This window comes from Notothenia rossii, assembly GCF_949606895.1.
Source record: "Notothenia rossii genome assembly, chromosome: 1".
NCBI classification, from domain to species: domain Eukaryota; kingdom Metazoa; phylum Chordata; class Actinopteri; order Perciformes; family Nototheniidae; genus Notothenia; species Notothenia rossii.
In genome coordinates, this window is record NC_136912.1 from 74,916,095 (window position 1) to 74,936,345 (window position 20,251).

General features: G+C 38.7%; 1 protein-coding gene across 1 annotated transcript in view; it reads right to left on the reverse strand.

Annotated features, from left to right (window-relative positions):
- lrrc7 (leucine rich repeat containing 7) overlaps window positions 1–20,251 on the reverse strand; it is a 126,524-nt gene that overhangs the window by 98,212 nt on the left and 8,061 nt on the right. Inside the window, exon 2 of the mRNA XM_079678701.1 lies at window positions 3,661–3,941. The gene's annotated coding sequence lies outside the window, so the exon portion shown is untranslated. The remainder of the gene's footprint in view (window positions 1–3,660; window positions 3,942–20,251) is intronic.

The window sequence follows — 20,251 nt, forward strand, 5'->3', positions numbered from 1 at the left end:
CTCAAACGGCCTCCTAGAAAATGAATTAGCACCTCTCTGAAACAGTTCAAACCAAAACCTTACAGTATAACCTTTATGGAGAATATAGTGTATGGCTGTTATGCCTCATTAGTTTTAGCAGTGTGTAAAGAATAAACAGGAACACGTGAAAAGCACATAACCTGCTCTTTATGTGTTTTGAAAATCCTGCTATGTCCTCTCTCAGTGTTAATATTGTTAAAGAAAACTTCAGTTTGTCAATAACCTTTTCCCATGATTAACATCCACACCAAAGTAGTTTAACACTAACTGTGACTATATGATCCAGCAATAATACCAGATTTCTGAGAAATGTAGTTCTGCTGCATGTCCCATGTCAGGACTACAGCCTCAGAACACAATAAGCACTCAAAGTAACCTACTTACTCAAGTTAAACAACGTGGCTAGAGAGAAACAAACAAGGAGATCATTTGGCAAGACTACACCGACTGAAATGATCACTATAATTTGCTGACTAAAAAAAGACTTCAGTTCTACATCTACACTAAAATAGTTGTCTTTGACTGGGATAAGATTATATTCCGAGACTTTAAAAACGTATAACAAAAACTAACATGGGTATTCTAAACAGGACTAAATATAAATAAATTAGCTTCTAAAACATAACTCATCTCACTCTGGGAAAGAAGGCAAGTAAATGTATTCAGCAAATGTGGAGCTATCCCTTTAATTCCCTGGATTTACATCACACGGTCGGTAAATTAAACTGTGATGGATTCATCTTTGGTATAGGCCAGTGGGATATAGATTTTTTAAAATCCTATATGATGCCTGGAAAAGCAGGGCTGTTGAAACATTTATGATGACTTCATTTTGACCGCAGGTGCAAACAAGGTCACTCCTGGAGATGGACTTTTTCCTAGAAAGTAGAAGTGTTCCTGGAAGATCAAGTGCCCCTTTCTTTTCTTTTTTCACCTTAACAACTTAAAATAAAATATAAAATAGATAAAGGATGCTAAAACAGTTCTGCATTTCCATAGGAGCTACAGTGATTAGTTTGGAGGAGATCCAACTGGACGCTTCATTCAGTTTATTAAATGTAATGTGTAGTCCCAAACTGGTGTGCTGTTTAGTAGACGTGCCTGAGAAGCCACCTAGTGATTCTGATAAGACCACCCCAGTTAAATTACACCCTCTTTTTCCTGACTCAGCGAACAGAGAAGAGTACGTTTCCATGGCAACAGTAGACAGAGAGATATAGAGAGAGAAACACAATGAGGTAGCTACTCTTAACTCGGCCCATGTATGCCCACGCAGAAACCCACTAAAAAACGCACACATACACACTGAGACTGTTTTAGTGATACATATAGTATCGTAGATCACATTTATACTTGCTTTAAGTCCTTGCTGTGTGCCAGAAAGCTCATGACAGTACTGCATAGTTATGCAGGGTTTAATTTAGAGTTAAATAGGGAAGATCAGTAGTTCACTAGGAAATAAAAACCTCCTCTGAAGGGTGTGGAAGAAGCAAGATGGGAAATAATCAGATCTTACTGGTGACACACTCTGTCGATAAACCCCATGGGCAATAAACTAATTTCCCACGTCACACATTTGGAACTTAATAAGAAAGTCTATGCACAAGCGTAACATAACATTTCTGATTTAGTACACACATGCCCATCAGTAGAAGATCTTATGATAGTCTTCATCATTCAAGGTCCTTCACTGGAAATGTTTTAAAATCCTGAGCAACATGTACATGCTATAATAATGTAAGCTCATAATCAAGTCTATGAAAAGTTATTTTTCATGTTTTTTAAGCAATTATTTAATCTTCTGAGAGGGATCTTTCGCTCCAAACCTAAAATAAACACTTGCATCAAGAAAATGTACCACCTTCACACCAAAAAATACTGCCCAAGCTTCCAATAAGGAAAATAACAACAAAAAAGAGTTGGCAGATTGCATAGAAATTCAAATGAACACATTCCGGAGTTGAGACCCATTCTCCCAGGGTGGACTACTCTCCTCTTGGCACACATTATATACAACATTTATAAATCTGATCACCAGAAATGTGATAGCCTCAGCATTGGTTCAAGTGACACAATGCAGAAAATGTGGTCTTGGTAATACAATCAGCTTTGAATCAAATAAAGTTCCAAACAACAGATAGCAGCACACATTGTTTCAGCATCAACTCATTGTTTTCACAGCTTATCCTGTACCTCAGTGGTTCGTGTGGTAAAACAAAGCAGATCTGCCAGCTGCTACTGCTGCCACAGCTGCAGTTTGCCCGTCAGTCCACTACCTGTGTGTTTGTGCTGTTTATTATCAAGTTCCGTCAATAGCAGCTTAGTGATTCATTCAAATTACATAGGAACATGATTTCCATTAATTGGACAGCCAAGAGTACTTTGCAGTTTTTCTGTGGGTGGCTAGAAACCCTGTTGTGCAATGTGTGTTGCTAGTAGCAACCACTATTGGCACAGCTCTAAAGCAGTTTTGTTTTACATTGTTACATCCAAGTGTTTTTATCTTTTCTTGTCCTTGTTGGAGTATTATCTGTTATTTGAAACAATTCCGTGATGATTGGTTAATTAGGTTTTCTGTGATCAGTTAGTGCCAACAAAACTAGTCATCACAAGCCATATTAGGTTAATGTGTTGCTGGTACAATATTCTGAAAGTGTGTTCAGACCAGAGGCAGAGCTTGATTGTGTTTTGGATATTGGTTCTTAACAGCAACTGGGAGTACTTTGTCGGTAAAGTAAGAGGCGCTTTACCTTTAAATACAGTACACCTCATACTTTAAAGTTTTAGGAGGCCGTAAAAAGCAACATTAAGCTTTTCTTCCATTTCTCAATAGGTGGCAGTAAGAGAATCTTAATGCGGATGGGCTTAAACTTGTGCCACAATATGCAAATATGTACGTTGTCATAAAATCAATTTTAATTTTCTAAACACACTTAGTAGGCTGACTTCTTTGTATTTTACTCACTTGTTGTTGTTTTTTACTGTGAATTGCTTATAAACAGCTGTTCATCAATTGGTGACACTTCTTCCTGCCATAGCAGTAACCTCCACACCTGTCCAACATCTGATTTGAAAGGACTGTTTCTTTCCAAAACCTGACAATCACTCCCAATTCAGACAACAATTGTGCATGCAGGTGCAGAGGTAAGAAAGTATGCAGGGTTTGAACTTTTCTCCTATGCTTGATTCACTATTCACACAATTACTTTCAATCACTTCTGTTTGTACAACCGAGTGCAGGACCACAAATACTTTGAGGACACACTGAAAGTTTGTGCTATTATTAAAATTATTTAAAAACTGAATACAGATGACAAAGGCATGCGAAAGACAGAATGAGGAAAGAGATCGGGTTCGGGAGCCAGTAGTTTACGTTCATGTTTGTCAAGATTCCTCCTCTCACGCATTTTTTTTTTCTTTATCGGGTTAACATTATGTTTTCATATGCCTTTCTATCTTGAACCTCTCAATCCTTTCACCCTAGTCTCTCCCTCCCACACCTCATCTTCCTCACCCTTCAGCTCCCATGTTCAACACCCCTCCTCCAGCTCTATAATCAGGGTGACAATTAGGAACTGCTAATAGTGACAAAAACAACTCTAAGAATGGACTCTACAGAATATCGCCCTCCTTTCTTACCTGCACTTTGGGCCAATGAAAGTTCAGATGCTGGTGTATGAGACGTTGGTCCAGCTGTCAGTCACCCTGAAGATCAGTGGTGGGTGGAGCTTATATTTCCGGGTGACGGCCTGTGGTTGGTCAGGTTCATCTCTCCTTCCTTGTAACCCCACCCACTTGGCCCATGCAAGGCCTTATGGGTACCAAACTCTGCTGGACATGTTTGGGCAAATGTTGTTTGGTTAAGTGGTCAGGAGCAGTCTTCTCGAGGAATCTTCTTCTGCCGTCTTCATGTATGTTTCCTGTGCAAACAAAGTATAAAGAAGAAAAAAACACATTTTGTTATAGTTGTTTCAGGCTTGGCGTTCTACCTTGACACAAGAGCAGTTTACAAAGGGGCTGATTTGGCGAATAAATTGAAATTCCTGAATTAAGACAGAGACAGTCAAAAACGAGCTGTCGACCTGTAGACAGTTGGCTAGAATGGCAACTGGCTCAAAACGATTTTTACCAGCTGGAGCTAGCTGGCTACTTCAGACAAACATATGATATTAGGTTGAAAACTCCATCTCCTCATTTTTTTTTTAGGTGGTACAAAGACACTAATACCATACCCAATAGTATAAAACATACTTATTGAAAAACACACAGGCTGCTCAATTTCACTTTTTTACGACTGTAGTAAGCTGGACATGCTAATGCTAGCAGCTTATGCTGGAACAAATAACTGTAAAATTCATTGTTTCCACATTTATTACAACTTTAAATATAGAACATTTCAACTTTCCAGTTATCTAATTGAGTTATTTTTCCATTTCAGGCCACCGTTTTACATTTCTGTAATGCTACTTCAGCAATGGTGCTTGGAGATAGCATTCTCTTCGACAAACATGTATAAACACAGACACATTGTGCACCAACAGAGTAACATTTTGCAGGAATTAAACACTTTTTATTTATGGAAACAAAAACAAAGTATAGGGAACTGTCAAAACATTAACAGTACCAATGTTGATATATTATAATTTAGCAACCCCAAACTAAAAGCTTTGTGCTTTGGGATGACTTGAACCCACTTTCCTTTGTCACTTAAAATAGAAAATACTTGTCTCTCATCTCCATTAACACAATCAGTTTAAATTAAGCATGCATAACATCTCAGTTCTACAATCTCAGGTTGATGCTTTGTCACATAATAACTAAGGGTATTTCTTGGCACTGAAGGAAAGACGATTGCAGCTTTACTAAAGAGTGGAATAAAATATTTTACGACTAATTTTCTGCCCCTGCATCGTGTGATTTCTATTATCAGTCTTCTGTTAGCACACTCCTTAGACTATGATCGTTTTCTATTATTTGTAGATCTAACACTGAGTTATCATTGCGTATATAAGCCTTGTATGGGTCTGTTTCACTAAAAGTCAATCTAAATGTTAATAATAATACCTACATTAATTACTGTCCAATTCATGTTTCACAATCTTTCCTCTGAATTCTTTATTTTTTAACATGAAATGCAAAGTTACTTCTTTTTTTATTGGACTGGACGTCAAATTGTGAGCATATATCATTTAGTAATTTACATTTTTAATTAGTGCTAATGCTGTTTACAGAATTCACACTTGAGATATTTAACTTAGTTTGGAGCTTTGTAAAGAGGCCTTCTTCAGATTTTAACATTAGTGTGTATTGCGCAGCTCGTTAAGGCTTAGAGTGCGTGATGTTAGCTAGAGTGGAGGAGAGCTTGAAATTCACTGTAAAAACTTTTTTTAAACCTGCCATAATTCCCAATCCCTACACTAATTTTTCATGAAAAATGTAGGAAAACCTCTCCTACGTTGAAAAATAAAACAAGATTAAGCAAAACATTTAAACAAAATGCCTCTTGAGGGCATGAAGTGACGAAAACTTTCAACATGTCTCCATTAAGGCCCATTGTAAATCCAGCCTGATCTTTCCACAGAGCAGCAGCTGCACACCTTTAGTCAATCGGCCAAAAATGCCACATTATTGACCCGAAAGTACACAAAAAACTAGACTCATATGCTCGTCAGGGTCCTGACACCCTCCACGCGTTGACATTTTGTAAGAGGTTTATCTCTCATTCAGAACAATGGAAAGGCTCTCCTCTCACTGATCACTGCACATCACCATGGTAACCTTTGATCTCTGGGCTCGCTCACACACACACACACACACACACACACACACACACACACACACACACACACACACACACACACACACACACACACACACACACACACACACACACACACACACACACACACACACACACACACACACACACACACACACACACACACACACACACACACACACACACAGGTGTTTGATAACGTTATCACCATGGTAACCTTTGATCTCTGGGCTCACATACACACACACACACAGGTGTTTGATAACGTTGTCACCATGGTAACCTTTGATCTCTGGGCTTACACACACACAGGTGTTTGATAACGTTGTCACCTCAAACAAAAACACACAGACTGGAGTTTAACAGACTGTCTCAGCCTATTATTTTCTGTCTGATGAAGACTTCATACTGACTTCAACATGTTCCACACATTATTGGTGACGTATGGTTTTAGTTCAAACGTTTGCAGTTAAAATATTCTGCTACTTTTCAAAGCGTTTTTTACTTTCTTTTCTCTTCTTAATACACATTCATTCACTACTACTTACATTTAATATCTAACTCTTTCAGCCTACTTTCAGCTACAGAAACCATTCAACTATTAAATTATTCAGCTATTTCAGGACATTGAAGCTATACATTTAGTTGTTTATACCTTCTTTAAACATTTTCTTTTAAATATTAAGCTTCTTCACTATTTTTACTACTCTTCCAGTTTGACAGTTCACTTTCAAGTTTTCAACAAAGTCATTGCAATGCATTTGAGCTGTAACTATTTTGATTCAAATTATTTCACTTTTCTGCATTTCTCCGCTAAGTTCAGCAACACACTTACTTGGTTTTAGAGACCAATAACTAATAAAAAATTCAGCTTTTTCTGCATTTTCAGCTAAATTCAGCAACAAATGTACATAGTTTATAGCATTCGCACGCATTTTCAGCAGGAAATGCATTTTCTAGTTTAACATTACTTTGATAGTTTTTACCACTTATTAGGTGTCTTATTTAAGGTTTCTTATATTTAAAATGTAATTGTCAATTGTATTTTAAATATTGCATTGTTTATTAACTGAATATATTAAAATGGTTAGGGGCTTCACGAATATTGCAATTTTTTCAGTGCAGGCATGAGCACACGTACACACACGCGCTCTGGATATGACAGTGGTAGTTGAAAACTCACCAACAGTTATGCAAAGTGCCTCTTAAAGAGTTTACATGGATTCATATTAAGAATGTTCTCAAAGCCAGACTATTCACATAAGTTTAATGTGAGCTACAACACTACTACACACCACTTGTTTCCCTTCACACATGGTGACTAATGTGAGGAGCACTGTGACTTCTTGTGCCCTCAACACAAAACTTCTGCATCATTCTTCCTTGTTTACAGTCGATTAACACCTCATTAAATCTCTAGAGACCACAAATGAAATGGAAGAATTGCTCGTTAAGGTAAAAAATATTTTTCACAGAAGCTGCGATGAACAGTGAGAACCAACAGTGAGATAACATCAGCCGCCTGCCTGCATTTGTGTCAGTTTGTCTGTCCAAACAATCCAAATGACATCCAATAATCTGGTGATGCTCGTCACCGTGGCGATGCAGCATGAGTCATAGGGAGGTTCGTTATGGAGACAAAGGCCTGAGTCGAATGTATCATTATGTTTTGAGAGAGAGGCATAGATACGAGCACACATACAAGTATTGTTTATAAATACTGTATTGTCAAGACAGAGTTTATTCTCAGCTTCTATTTTCCAACATGCAATTCCACACTTGTCAATCATTCTTCCCCTTTCAAAACAAAAGCCTCCTTGCAGCCGAAAATATACTCTCACTCTTTCTAGGTTAATGACTCAGTTACCACCCATTTCCTTTATTATCACTTGTTGGTAATGTATTGTATAAGCAGTCTATGATAGTGAATCACCGTAGCCAGATGCTGATTGTGCCACTGTACAATCTACAGTATAATCATAATGTACAATAAGATGACCATTTAGTGATGCTTACAAGAAGTAGTTTTAGTCTGCTCTATCATTTAAATTCATTTCTAAATCAATTATTTTTCTGTATTTACGCATCTCTTCTCACTCTTTTCAGCCAATCATACCAGCTGGTCTGAAGTTGATGTACGTGACTCGCAAGCTCAGCTGTCGTCATCCCTCCAGCTGGTGGATGTTTATTTGAAGCGGGTTTGCACGAGAGATATCTTTGATTGCTTGAGTGAGCCCAGTTATTTATCTAATTAGCTTGACTTATGGCATCAACTGTTTTCATGTACAACTTTAAAATGTTTCCATAATTTTTTATATTCATATTATCTTCATATTTACATTTATAATAGTAGGCTTCAACAGGAAGTATCACAGTGATGGATTTATTGAGGTACTATCTCTGGCAAAAAACAATATGTGTGGATTTGTAACTACAATAAGTGTTTTGTAAAATTACACATTTACGCCAATGTGTTCTTATGTTTGTGACTTGGGTACAATACTTTTCCTTTAATTAAAATAATTTTAAATCTGGCAAGACATTTGAGTTTGATTGATTTGATTTTTTGAGTGCTGAACTTTTAAATTCATGCTGGTTAATCTTGTGATTTGAAGCACTTTGCGACATTGCCTGGAGTATGTTAGGTGAGAGTTAGAGTTTCTGTTAAACTTGTGATACATCATCCTTATCATTTATTAAAACTGAGTGTATTTCCGCCCAATTTAACACTGTGAGCCAGTTTGTATGGCAGGAGAAAAAGAGAGGGATCCTTCTTCTAGTGACTAGTAGCACAGAAGATAATACAAATTGGAAAATGATCCCAGCTGCAGTTTCAAAATATAAATGTCCTCCCAGGCATTGGTTAGTGCAGAATGTCAAATGATATCGATCAGTCTGAAAATGTGTTTTGAGCTGAATCAGCTCACCTCGGTACCAATTTTTGTATTTGTCCAATTGTTTTAACTATATAGAATGTAGTAAGTCAGTAAGTGTAGTGCCATAGTTATATGGTTTTTGCTGAGGGTTTAATGTTGAGCTACAAAAACATTAATTGTAATAATGATCTATGATGTTCCACAAGGTGAACGTGTCAGACAGTGATAATACTATGTCATATTAATGTGACAGTAATAGGCTGAGATTTCTGACTGTGCTTTCTGAACTAACACTTTGAATTTGTGAACAATGAATGCAATCAAAGGGTAAAAGGCTGAATATTAACAGGGCTCAGATTAAGCCTTTAGAGACATACGTTTACCCCTGCATGTAAATATGAAATCCCTCATAAACAAATCAGTTTTCCCATAAAATCAATTGACAAGCCATTGTATTTTGACAGATCTGGAGTACAGCAGAGAAGAAAGCAAAACCTCCTCAATGCTTCAGATATTTTACACTGAATAAGACAAATGAATGGAAGGAAATTGTCCTGTGGTCCTCCCCACATTTTAAAACGCTCCTGCAGACTATTTTTCTCTCAGAGAACTGACTCCCCTGCCCACCCACAGTCTGTTGGCCGCCTCACCCTGTTCTTATCTGTGAAACAAAGCCAGTGCCTCCTCTTGGATGTCATAAGTGATTGGTGGTGCAATTGGCTTTCTTTTCAAATAACCAAAATGTTCAGTGTCTATAAAAGTCCAAACACAAAGCAAACCATTCCTTTTTTGACTTGATAAACTGTATTTTATGAATGAGAGAAAAAACAAAAATTAGTGTTGACAGACTGTCTCGTCTGTCTTTTTAACTCTTTCACTTATTTTCCTTTTTTCTCTTACACCCTCCTCCTCTCTCTCCTTCCATCCCGTCCATCCTGGCAAACAGAGTGGGAGCGAAGGGTGAATTAATAAAGGAGGGAAAGTGGAGCACAACTCCCTGAGGTCCGCCTTTTCTGGGACGCTGACAGAGAAACACACAATCTCCATAGAGACCCTGACACACAATCGCAAATTTGAGGCAAAGAGCCACATGCTTTCTTCTCACGCATTATTGGGGTGATGAGACGGGATGAGGAGAGAAAGTAATCAATCCATACATCCCATCATCTACATGTCCCTGCCTATGGGAGGGATTAAAGAGGGGGAGTGGAGACTGAGAGAAGGAAGAGGAGGTGGGAGGGCAAGAGCCACGTGAGGAAGGATGCTTGAGAGTAGCCCTGGGCGGTGAAACTTACAAAGAGCCCATACTCTCTGTAATTCATACTCTTTTCATTTGATGTCCCCCTTCCTTTCTAGTCTTCTTTCCTTGTCCTTAACACGCAAATCAGAGCACATCCCCCCCATCCTTCACTCACTCCAGTGGCTCCCTGTAACTCACCGGATCAACTACAAAGTCCTCATAATGGTCTTCAACGCCATCAACCACACTGGCCCCACCTACAGGAACTGCTGACCAGAAAACATTCCCATACCTCACGCACACTCAGCTCCAATCTCCTGGCTGTTCCGCGGACAAAACTGGTCACCATGGGAGACCGTGCTTTGTCTTCCCTGGTTCCACGTCTGTGGAATCAGCTTCCAGAGAACATACGGACCTCGGCATCACTCAGTTTTTAGGAAATGCCTCAAGACCCACCTGTTCCACACCAGGTTTTTAAAGAGTGCTATATAAATCAAATGTATTATTATTATTATTATTATCCCTTCTCTTTAATTAGATAATGGTCACATACTCCCTTTACTCATCTTCTACTCTCGTTTCTGCACTTTTACTCTCACGTTTTCTCCCGTCCCTCCCCTTTTTTCCTTTCCTTTCCTCCCTCATCTCCTTTCATATCCTCTTTCCTCTCTACCCTCTTCCCTTCCCTTTATTCTTGTTCTCAATGGAGTGAATTTATAGATTTACTCTGAAGTACATTACCAACACCTGGTAATGATAGTGTGGTGTGTCATAATGAGTCTCATACTGAGTCCTCACTCACTTAGGAAGCCAAGGGGAAGTCATGCAGTGGTGGTGGGATGGTAACGATACAGCCTTGGCTCAGGCAACCATCAGCAAAACATCTGACAACCTGAAATAAGAAAATAATTCAGAGATTAATTCACCAGATTTAAAACGCTTCCCTGGGACCTCCTAAGCCTTAAATGCATCATAAAATATGTTTATTGACAGGTTGCTTGAGAGTCAGGAAGGGAGATGTTGTTTATTAATGGCTTACAAAACCTGTTAATAATTAAGCCTCCTTTGGCGAGGAATATCAAACATATCCCTCAGGAGTTTCATTGTAATTCAAAACGTTGTAGTGGGCACGGTCAGGCGCTGGGGATCAAGCCAACAACTCTTCAACTACTTACAGATTTCCTAACAGATCTGCCAACCAGTGAGCTTCTCCTCTCTCTACGCCATTTATCTTTCCTTTCTCTCTGTCCATCTTTGTGTTTGAATTGTTTCCCTACAATCTGCTGACGATAACAAAGAAGAGGAAGAAAAGGGCAGATTAATTCAGTTTAATTGAATGAATCAGTGACTGAAACCAGGAAGTGAAGGGTGGATGTTACTTCTTAATTAAACTGCAGTGAGGTGTTGATACATGTTGACCCATGCTAACGGTGGCAAAAGAAACATGAAAAAAAAAAACAATTTGATGTTTGGATACTTTGGCCCATTTTGTTTAAAGGTTAATGGAAATCCACCAATCATTGGTTGCTCTGAAGTTCCCCACTTAGATCAACATTAAACTGGCTAAAACTATTCCGGAAAAAAATAAAAAAAAAGGATAGTTTTTTCTATAAGATTCAACTTCATCCCAACCCTAATTTGAACACTTGTTTTTTCAACGATTGTTTTGGGCACATTAACTCTTTTACATCCCTTACCCTTTCAACTGTCTCAACGGCTAGTTAATTTGTGTGGATTTTGATTATTTAAAGGAAAAAACTCAGTCTAAATGTAGATTAAATCCAAACAAATTATTTTCACTGGAGATGAAGCAGTTACATATAATCAATGTAACAGAATAAAGCAAGCTCCTGTATCTGAGCCACTTTGTAGCACTGTTAGTATTCCCTTAAGGAATAATAAAGGCACTTTTGATAAATCCGCCTCCTCAAACAAGAATGTTGGGTTTAGGAGGAGTTTCAAAATTGTTATAAATAGGTGTAATATAGACAAGATTTATAAAGGCCAGAGAAGGTTGGCACTGTGAAAGGCGTATCATTCAGGTTTGAGTATCACTAATGCAACAGCTGGTAAAGGAAGAGGGAATTTCAACTATTATATTTAATGTAAGTAGGCCTAATTTATGATAATGCATTATCATTTATTACACGGATAATAGTTTATATTAATAATGTGAAACTGCAAAAAACAACTAGAGAATAAAGTTATCAAAGATAACTCTCTCTTAAATGTGGAGTGGTTGTGTTAATCAGCATGAAATGGAAATACTGGAGTGAATCACCTCAAATGTGCAATACTATAGTGAATACAATTTGTAAAGTTACACCACATGTGACCTTATACATGTTGACAGTACAATAACAAGTTAGAACAGCTAACAACAGGTTGATTTGTCAGGATGAAAGCCCCTGCCAATGACATATTAAAGATGAATAAAACATCATATCTTTCACTATTTCAAGGGATATGTTTGTCTTGACTCTGCACAGTGGTAACAAATGGAACAAGGAGCAATACAAACAACACAGCCGAATGAACGTGGTACAGCAGGGAAGGAAGAAAGCTAGAAGCTAACAACTATATGAATACAACTTCTGAGTATTTGCTACATTTTCCTATCTGATATCCTTTGAGGGTTTACCTCGTTTTCTCACGTTCTCTTTCCTGCACATGAAATCAAGTTTTTATTTTTTAAATGAAATGGGAAATAGAGCAAAAAAGGAAAAACATGCACACAAAAAAGTAAAAGAAAGAAAGAGTCAGAGCTTGAAGCAGTGAGAGGGAGAAAGAAAGAGAGCCTCTTGCAGAAGCCCAGGGGGTATCCTGCCATCCCAGAATGCTTTGCTCTAACCTACTTTGGTATTTCTGTATCTGTCTTTGTCTCTGCAGCGCTCTGAGTGGGCTAGCTATCCCTTACACATCATATCTGACTGAGTTTTGTTCTCTGATTTCTATCCTCCTGTGAACCAAATATCACATGTCACACATGTCACAAATCACATGTGTGATATCGTTTTCTTATCTGCAATGATGTCACTACTGACTTAACTGTTCCATATGAGGTAAAGAAGTGGCCTTTTTTTCTGCTTTTGGGAAATATATACAAACACACATACCTACACACACATGAAGGCAAACACACACTGCTCAGGGTCAAAGAAGATGGAAGTGATGAGAATGGCTTGGTGTGAAAGCACTAAGCACTTGTATGAATGTAGTGTGTGTACACAGTGTGTGTGTGTGTGTGTGTGTGTGTGTGTGTGTGTGTGTGTGTGTGTGTGTGTGTGTGTGTGTGTCATTGTGAATTGTGTGTTTTTGAGTCAATGCAACTGTAATAGATATGTGCGTGACCATGTGTGAGAGTATCTATGTGTGAATGAGAGTGTGTGTGTGTGTGTGTGTGTGTGTGTGTGTATGTGTATGTGTGTGTGTATGTGTGTGTACAGTTGTGTGTGTTTGTCATTGTGAATTGTGTTTCCTTGAGTCAATGCAACTGTAATACATATTTGCGTGACCGTGTGTGTGTGTGTGTGTGTGTGTGTGTGTGTGTGTGTGTGTGTGTGTGTGTGTGTGTGTGTGTGTGTGTGTGTGTGTGTGTGTGTGTGTGTGTGTGTGTGTGTGTGTGTGTGCTTTGCCGGCTGAGTGGGCAGCCTGACGACCAACTCAGCAACACTCTGTTACCATGGAAACTAATGAGCGGAGCACAGAAGAGAGGAGGGGAAGTTTTATCTATCACCTGATTCACAGATTAATCAATTACAGAAATGAGTTGTGCTTAAATTATGAAAATGTCACTTTCATTCCATGTTTAAATAATGTAGAAATGTCACAGACAGAGACACATACGAACAATTAAATCAGAAAATATGCAGGAATACATATGTAATTGTCATGGCCATTATACCGGTGATTTGGATGATAGTTATACAGTCTAAGTATTCAAGCTCTGTCCGACTGTCTGAAATGACAACACTTCCATTGTGGTGGAAATGGTCTTATAGACTTTATATTTACTGTTCTGTTGTACGGGACTGTCTCAGAAAATTAGAATATTGTGATAAAGTTCTTTATTTTCTGTAATGCAATTAAAAAAACAAAAATGTCATACATTCTGGATTCATTACAAATCAACTGAAGTATTGCAAGCCTTTTATTATTTTAATATTGCTGATTATGGCATACAGCTTAAGAAAACTCAAATATCCTATCTCTAAATATTAGAATATCATGAAAAAGTATACTAGTAGGGTGTTCAACGAATCACTTGAATCGTCTAATTAACTCGAAACACCTGCAAGGGTTTCCTGAGCCTTGAAAAACACTCAGCTTGGTTCAGTAAACTAAATCACAAGTATGGGGAAGACTGCTGATCTGACTGCTGTCCAGAGGACCGTCATTGACACCCTCCATCAGGAGGGTAAGACACAAAAAGAAATTTCTCAAAGAGCAAGCTGTTCACAGAGTGCAGTTTCAAAGCACATCCACAAAAAGTCTGTTGGAAGGGGGAAATGTGGCAGGAAACGCTGCACAACCAAGAGAGATGACCGCAGCCTTAACAGCATTGTGAAGAAGAGTCGCTTCCAGAATTTGGGGGAGCTTCAAAGACAGTGGACTGAAGCTGGAGTCCAGGTATCAAAAGTCACTGTTCACAGACGTGTCCGGGAAATGGGCTACAATAGCCGTATTCCCATGGTCAAGCCACTTCTGAACTCAAGACAACGGAAGAGGCGTCTGACTTGGGCTAAGGAAAAGAAGCACTGGACAGTTGCACAGTGGTCCAAAGTCCTCTTTTCAGACGAAAGCAAGTTTTGTATTTCATTTGGAAGTCAAGGCGCCAGAGTCTGGAGAAAGGCTGGAGAGGAGCAAAATCCAAGTTGCTTGAAATCCAGTGTGAAGTTCCCACAGTCAGCGATGGTTTGGGGAGCCATGTCAGCTGCTGGTGTTGGTCCACTGTGTTTCATCAAGCCCAGAGTAAATGCAGCTGTGTACCAAGAGATTTTAGAGCACTACATGCTTCCGTCTGCTGAAAAGCTCTATGGAGATGAGGAATTCATTTTCCAGCATGATCTGGCACCTGCCCACAGTGCCAAAACCACCAGTAACTGGTGTACTGACCATGGCATTACTGTCCTCGATTGGCCTGCAAATTCCCCTGACCTGAACCCCATAGAGAATATGTGGGGTATTGTGAAGAAGAAGCTGAAAGACACCAGACCCAACAATGCTAATGAGCTAAAGGCCGCTATTGAAGCATCCTGGGCATCCATAACACCTCAGCAATGCCACAGGCTGATTGCCTCCATGCCACGCCGCATTGATGCAGTAATCCGTGCAAAAGGATTCCCAAGCAAGTACTGAGTGCATTAATGGACATTTTCAAATGTTTGATTGTGTTTTGCTGTTATAAATCTTTTTTTTTTACTTGGTCTGAGGAACTATTCTAATTTTTTGAGATAGGATTTTTGAGTTTTCTTAAGCTGTATGCCATAATCAGCAATATTAAAATAATAAAAGGCTTGCAATATTTCAGTTGATTTGTAATGAATCCAGAATGTATGACATTTTTGTTTTTTTAATTGCATTACAGAAAATAAAGAACTTTATCACAATATTCTAATTTTCTGAGACAGTCCTGTATATTATATTGTGATCCTATCTCATATAAAGGACTGCTGAATTTGGCCCTTCCCTACCATGTGTCCTTTATATGCGTTATATACTAAAGGTGTATTTCTAATTATTCTGTTATTATAATAATAATATTATGTATTATTATGTTCCATTTTTAAGGTATTGTTTTGTATGTTGTCGTATTTATAGAACCAATATATACTTGCTTTACCCTTGCTAGGTAAAAATGTAAAAAATAATGGAGTGTCTCTTTCCCTCATCCATTCCTATCACAATTTCTGCCATATACACAACTTGTTTTAGTACATTGTGATGACATTGTATGAAGTCAATTATTAAATGCACAACTTTAAGTCTGTAAAAAGCTAGACCCAAAGTTTCCCCCTTCCTACTCTTGAAACTCTTATTTGTAATGCAAAGCCAGGGGTAACCCAGTGGAGACCCTACATGTATCCCCATATGAGTGGTGAGTCACAATAATGTGATAACATACACGCACACACATTTGATCAGTGTGATATTCAACACTGGATACAGGGCTCCACCTGCTGCACGCACAGGAACACACACACATACACTCTCACACATGGTCACGCACATATCTATTACAGTTGCATTGACTCAAAAACACACAATTCACAATGACACACACACACACACACACACACACACACACACACACACACACACACACACACACACACACACACACACACACACACACACACACACACACACACACACACACACACACACACACACACACACACACACACACACAGTAAGCCTTTAATCTGTCACAATGATCAAACCTTTATACTTCTCCACAATCATTTACTAAGAAACTAATTAACATATGAATTCACAGCAGTGTTAAATATGAATACATTTCACCCAACACTCATCCACATGATTCATGTGACCATTAACACCGAACTACTAGCTCACACACTCAATACATGCACATAACTTTAAACACAATAGCACATTTCAACACTGCAGTTGTGATTTCAACTTAGCTTCTGTATTTGATTACACATATTGTGTCCCTACCTACACACACGTGTTGCATTGTTTGTGCTGAACTGAGCAAAACTCCATTAACACTGTGACCAAGGACAGCCCACGCTGCCTCACAACACGTTTTTTTTCTTTTCGTGCTGTTAAAAACCCAGCAACAAAAACCTCTGCAAAAGGTCTGAGTTGACTCTATCCAGGATGTGTCAATGCATTTAGTGCTAATGCTAAAAAGACTTAAAGAAAAATAAACAAAATAAAAGGTACCTGAGAAAGTTATATAAATGTTTTGTATATCTTATTAAAACCTAAAAAATATATTATTATTAGAAATATTTGATATTTTGAAACAAGCATTGTATAGCACACGGAGCTGATCATCCACTTATTGCTCCGAATGATCAAGAGCAAAATAAAAAAAACCTCAGATGAAGGTACTGTTAGTCAAATATTGTCAAGGGGTGAACACTGAGGCATGAACTCAATTGCACGACTCAAAACTCAGACTCAGATAGCGTTTCAAAATAAAGACTTTACTGGAATTTTGCACAGTAATAAAATAAGGAAAACCAAACACTCTTTCGAGGAAAACTAGAATCGTGATCTAAAGCATAGGTCCGTGAAAGGTCCGTGAGGTAAGCCGATACGTAGGTCTTCGAGAGACAACAAACTGACAATTAACAGGAGGGAGCTAACACAATATATACACAGGTAAAGGGGACACAGTTGGAAACAATCAGGGCGGGGAAAATAATCAAGGACGCAGGAGACAGAAAGGGGCGGGTAGCGTGGAGGCCTGAAATGAGAGGAAGAAATAATTAAGGGCATAGACATAAAGCACAAGACAAAGGGACATGACAACTCTAACATAAAGAATAAACTTTCACTATAAGTTTCTTGGACATGACAAATATACTGCTTTCAGCTACAGGTGGCATTTATGTGCCAACACTCAGTGAAGTAAATGAATACTGCTACAAACAAGGAATCCAACTTCATGGACGTAAAGAGACATACACATATTTTGAAAACCGTATTCATAAATTTCCTTTGACTAAATAAAAGTATTCAATGATACATAAAACGTGTCTTGGGAGAAAAGCTGAATACAAACCTCACTTTACACCTTTAATTATACCAACCAACCATGATTAATCAGCAGTGGAGCATCCTGCTGATTGTCAGGCCACATAGATTATTTAATACAGTAAATAGTGAATGGAGCAGTCAGCAGATGGTATTCAGAGAGATCACTGGAAGTACAAGTAAACGGTCTGCCAACGCAGGCTGGTTTCCTCTCTCTTCCCTCATGTCCTTCTTCTAATCCTCCTTGTCCTCCCAACTGTTTTCCTCCCTTTCCTTTCACTCCAATGTTAGTTAAAGAGACCTCTATGGAGTGACATAACTTGAGGACATGTGTGCAGCTTCCTCTGGTTCCACAAAAGGCTTTATAAAATGTGCCTGTGCTGTAGTACTCACCTAAACCCTGTTAAAACCTATTTTGATGGATATGTGGATTCTTCTTTAAGATTGAGGCTGTTGTATTTTTCACAAGTAAGGAAGCCTATATATATTTGGGGATTTTGGGCTATGAAAAATGAGTCATGCAAACATGAAAGTTAATAGTTTATAGTGGTCCACGTGAACTGGTCTTAACATGTAAGAACCGCAGGCTGTCGTGCTGCACTTGCTAACCCAAACGCCACATCTAATTGGCTAATGGTTAGCTGTCAGATGACTCACTCTCTTTTTCTCTCAAATACACACACAAACACAAACCCGCAAACAATGGCGCACACAAATTAGCAATGAATCCTCTGTTAGCATTTACAGATGCTCAACTAGTCCAAAAGAATTAGAGACAAACAAACAAACAAACAAAGGAAGAGAAGATGTTGACATTAGTGGTGTGCTCTGGTTTGCAACTGTCTCAATTGTTTAGGTGTGTGTGTGTGTGTGTGTGTGTGTGTGTGTGTGTGTGTGTGTGTGTGTGTGTGTGTGTGTGTGTGTGTGTGTGTGTGTGTGTGTGTGTGTGTGTGTGTGTGTGTGTGGGCAGACAGTGAGGTGGAGTTGTTATGCTGGGCAGAACATATCTGAATATTCATAACCAAACATCTATAAGCCTGTGCACACACTCACTCAGGTGAACACTACATTCCCCATGAGATGTAAACAATATAACAAAACAAAATAAAGATAATTGCATAAAGCTGAGGAGAGCAGCATGAGGTGGGGAGGAAAGGGAGAAAGACGTGAGGTAGATGGAGACATCGAGAGGAAAGACACAATGGCAGAGAGAGGAAGAGAAAGAGTGTTAGGCTGGAGACTCTGTGTGGGTTGACTTTCTCTCTCTCTCGGGTGCTATGGTAACATACAGAGCTGCAGCTAATCATAGGAGAGGAGAAAGAGGAAAGGAGAGGAGAGATAGACACAAGAGAGGGACGAGTGGGAAGGGGTGAGAAAGGATGGAAAGGAGAGGTGAGAGGAGAAATGGAGTGAAATGAAAGAGAGGAAAGGATTGGGGATGAGAATCAATCTGTACATTTGATTTGCCATGTTTGCTATCAAATATGAGGAAAAAAGAAATGTAACAAAACAAACAGACATGAGAAGAAAGGAGACAAACCAGAAAGGAAAGGAGACATGATGAGGAAACAAAAGAGGGGATGTAGAAGACAACATGAACAGAAAGAAAAGGAGAGGAGAGAGGAGGTGAGGAAGCTAGAAGGGGGGTAAAGAAGGACACAAAAGGAAAGGCCATCACAAAGGGAATACCAACATTAATGGGGGAGAGGAGGAGTAAGGATTTCATCAATCTTATCTTGAACCAAAATAAAGATGATGGATTGATAAGACCTCATTGGTTTTCCAAGCCATAAATACAAAAGACGAACATGTAAGAGCTCCTAAGATCATTCAGTACTGATTTATTTCCAAATGAAGAAATGTCTAACAGCTTTAAGTACATTTTGAAACTAGACCAAACTGCATCACAAAAAAGAAATACAGTTTTTAGCCATGGCAGCGGCATAAATAGGAAATATATCAAGATGGATTGTCATGAAATGTGATGCGGCCTGTCTGTATCTCGTCGTTATAGGTTGGTTTTCTGTTGGCAGATATAAGATGCAGAGGCACACGTCAGGTAGATTTCTACCTCTGCTGCTTTATTTTTAGATCTTCGGTGAAGTGTTTTGATGGCTTGTCCTGATACAAAATGTATTGATTCTGAACAGACGGCGTTTAATTGTCTCCACCGTCACCAATCGTCCATCACAAGAGGAATTGCTATTTAACTAACATACAGTTAGTCTATTTAATATGTGATGCTCAACACTTTCCTTTCCGCCCCAATATATCTTTCCTCTAGATCAGTTATATATTAATTGTTAAATATTAGAAACTGTTTGTAGGCGGACTTCTGGTTTGTTTGTTTGTTGTTGTGACATTTGAAAACAAAAATAATCAGAAAGGCTGTAAACACAACAGTCCTTTGTTCCAGAGTATGTTGTATTATGTCTACCCTGCAGTACAATTAGCACAACATGACTAACAACAGGATTCAGCCTCATGAAGTAAGGTGAGCATGTTGTCCCCTGATGGAGAGGCACCAGTTCTTGCCATTTTGCTCCTTTTTCCCAAAACATTTTTTGTCTGGAGCCGCAAAACATATTTCATAGCTTGATA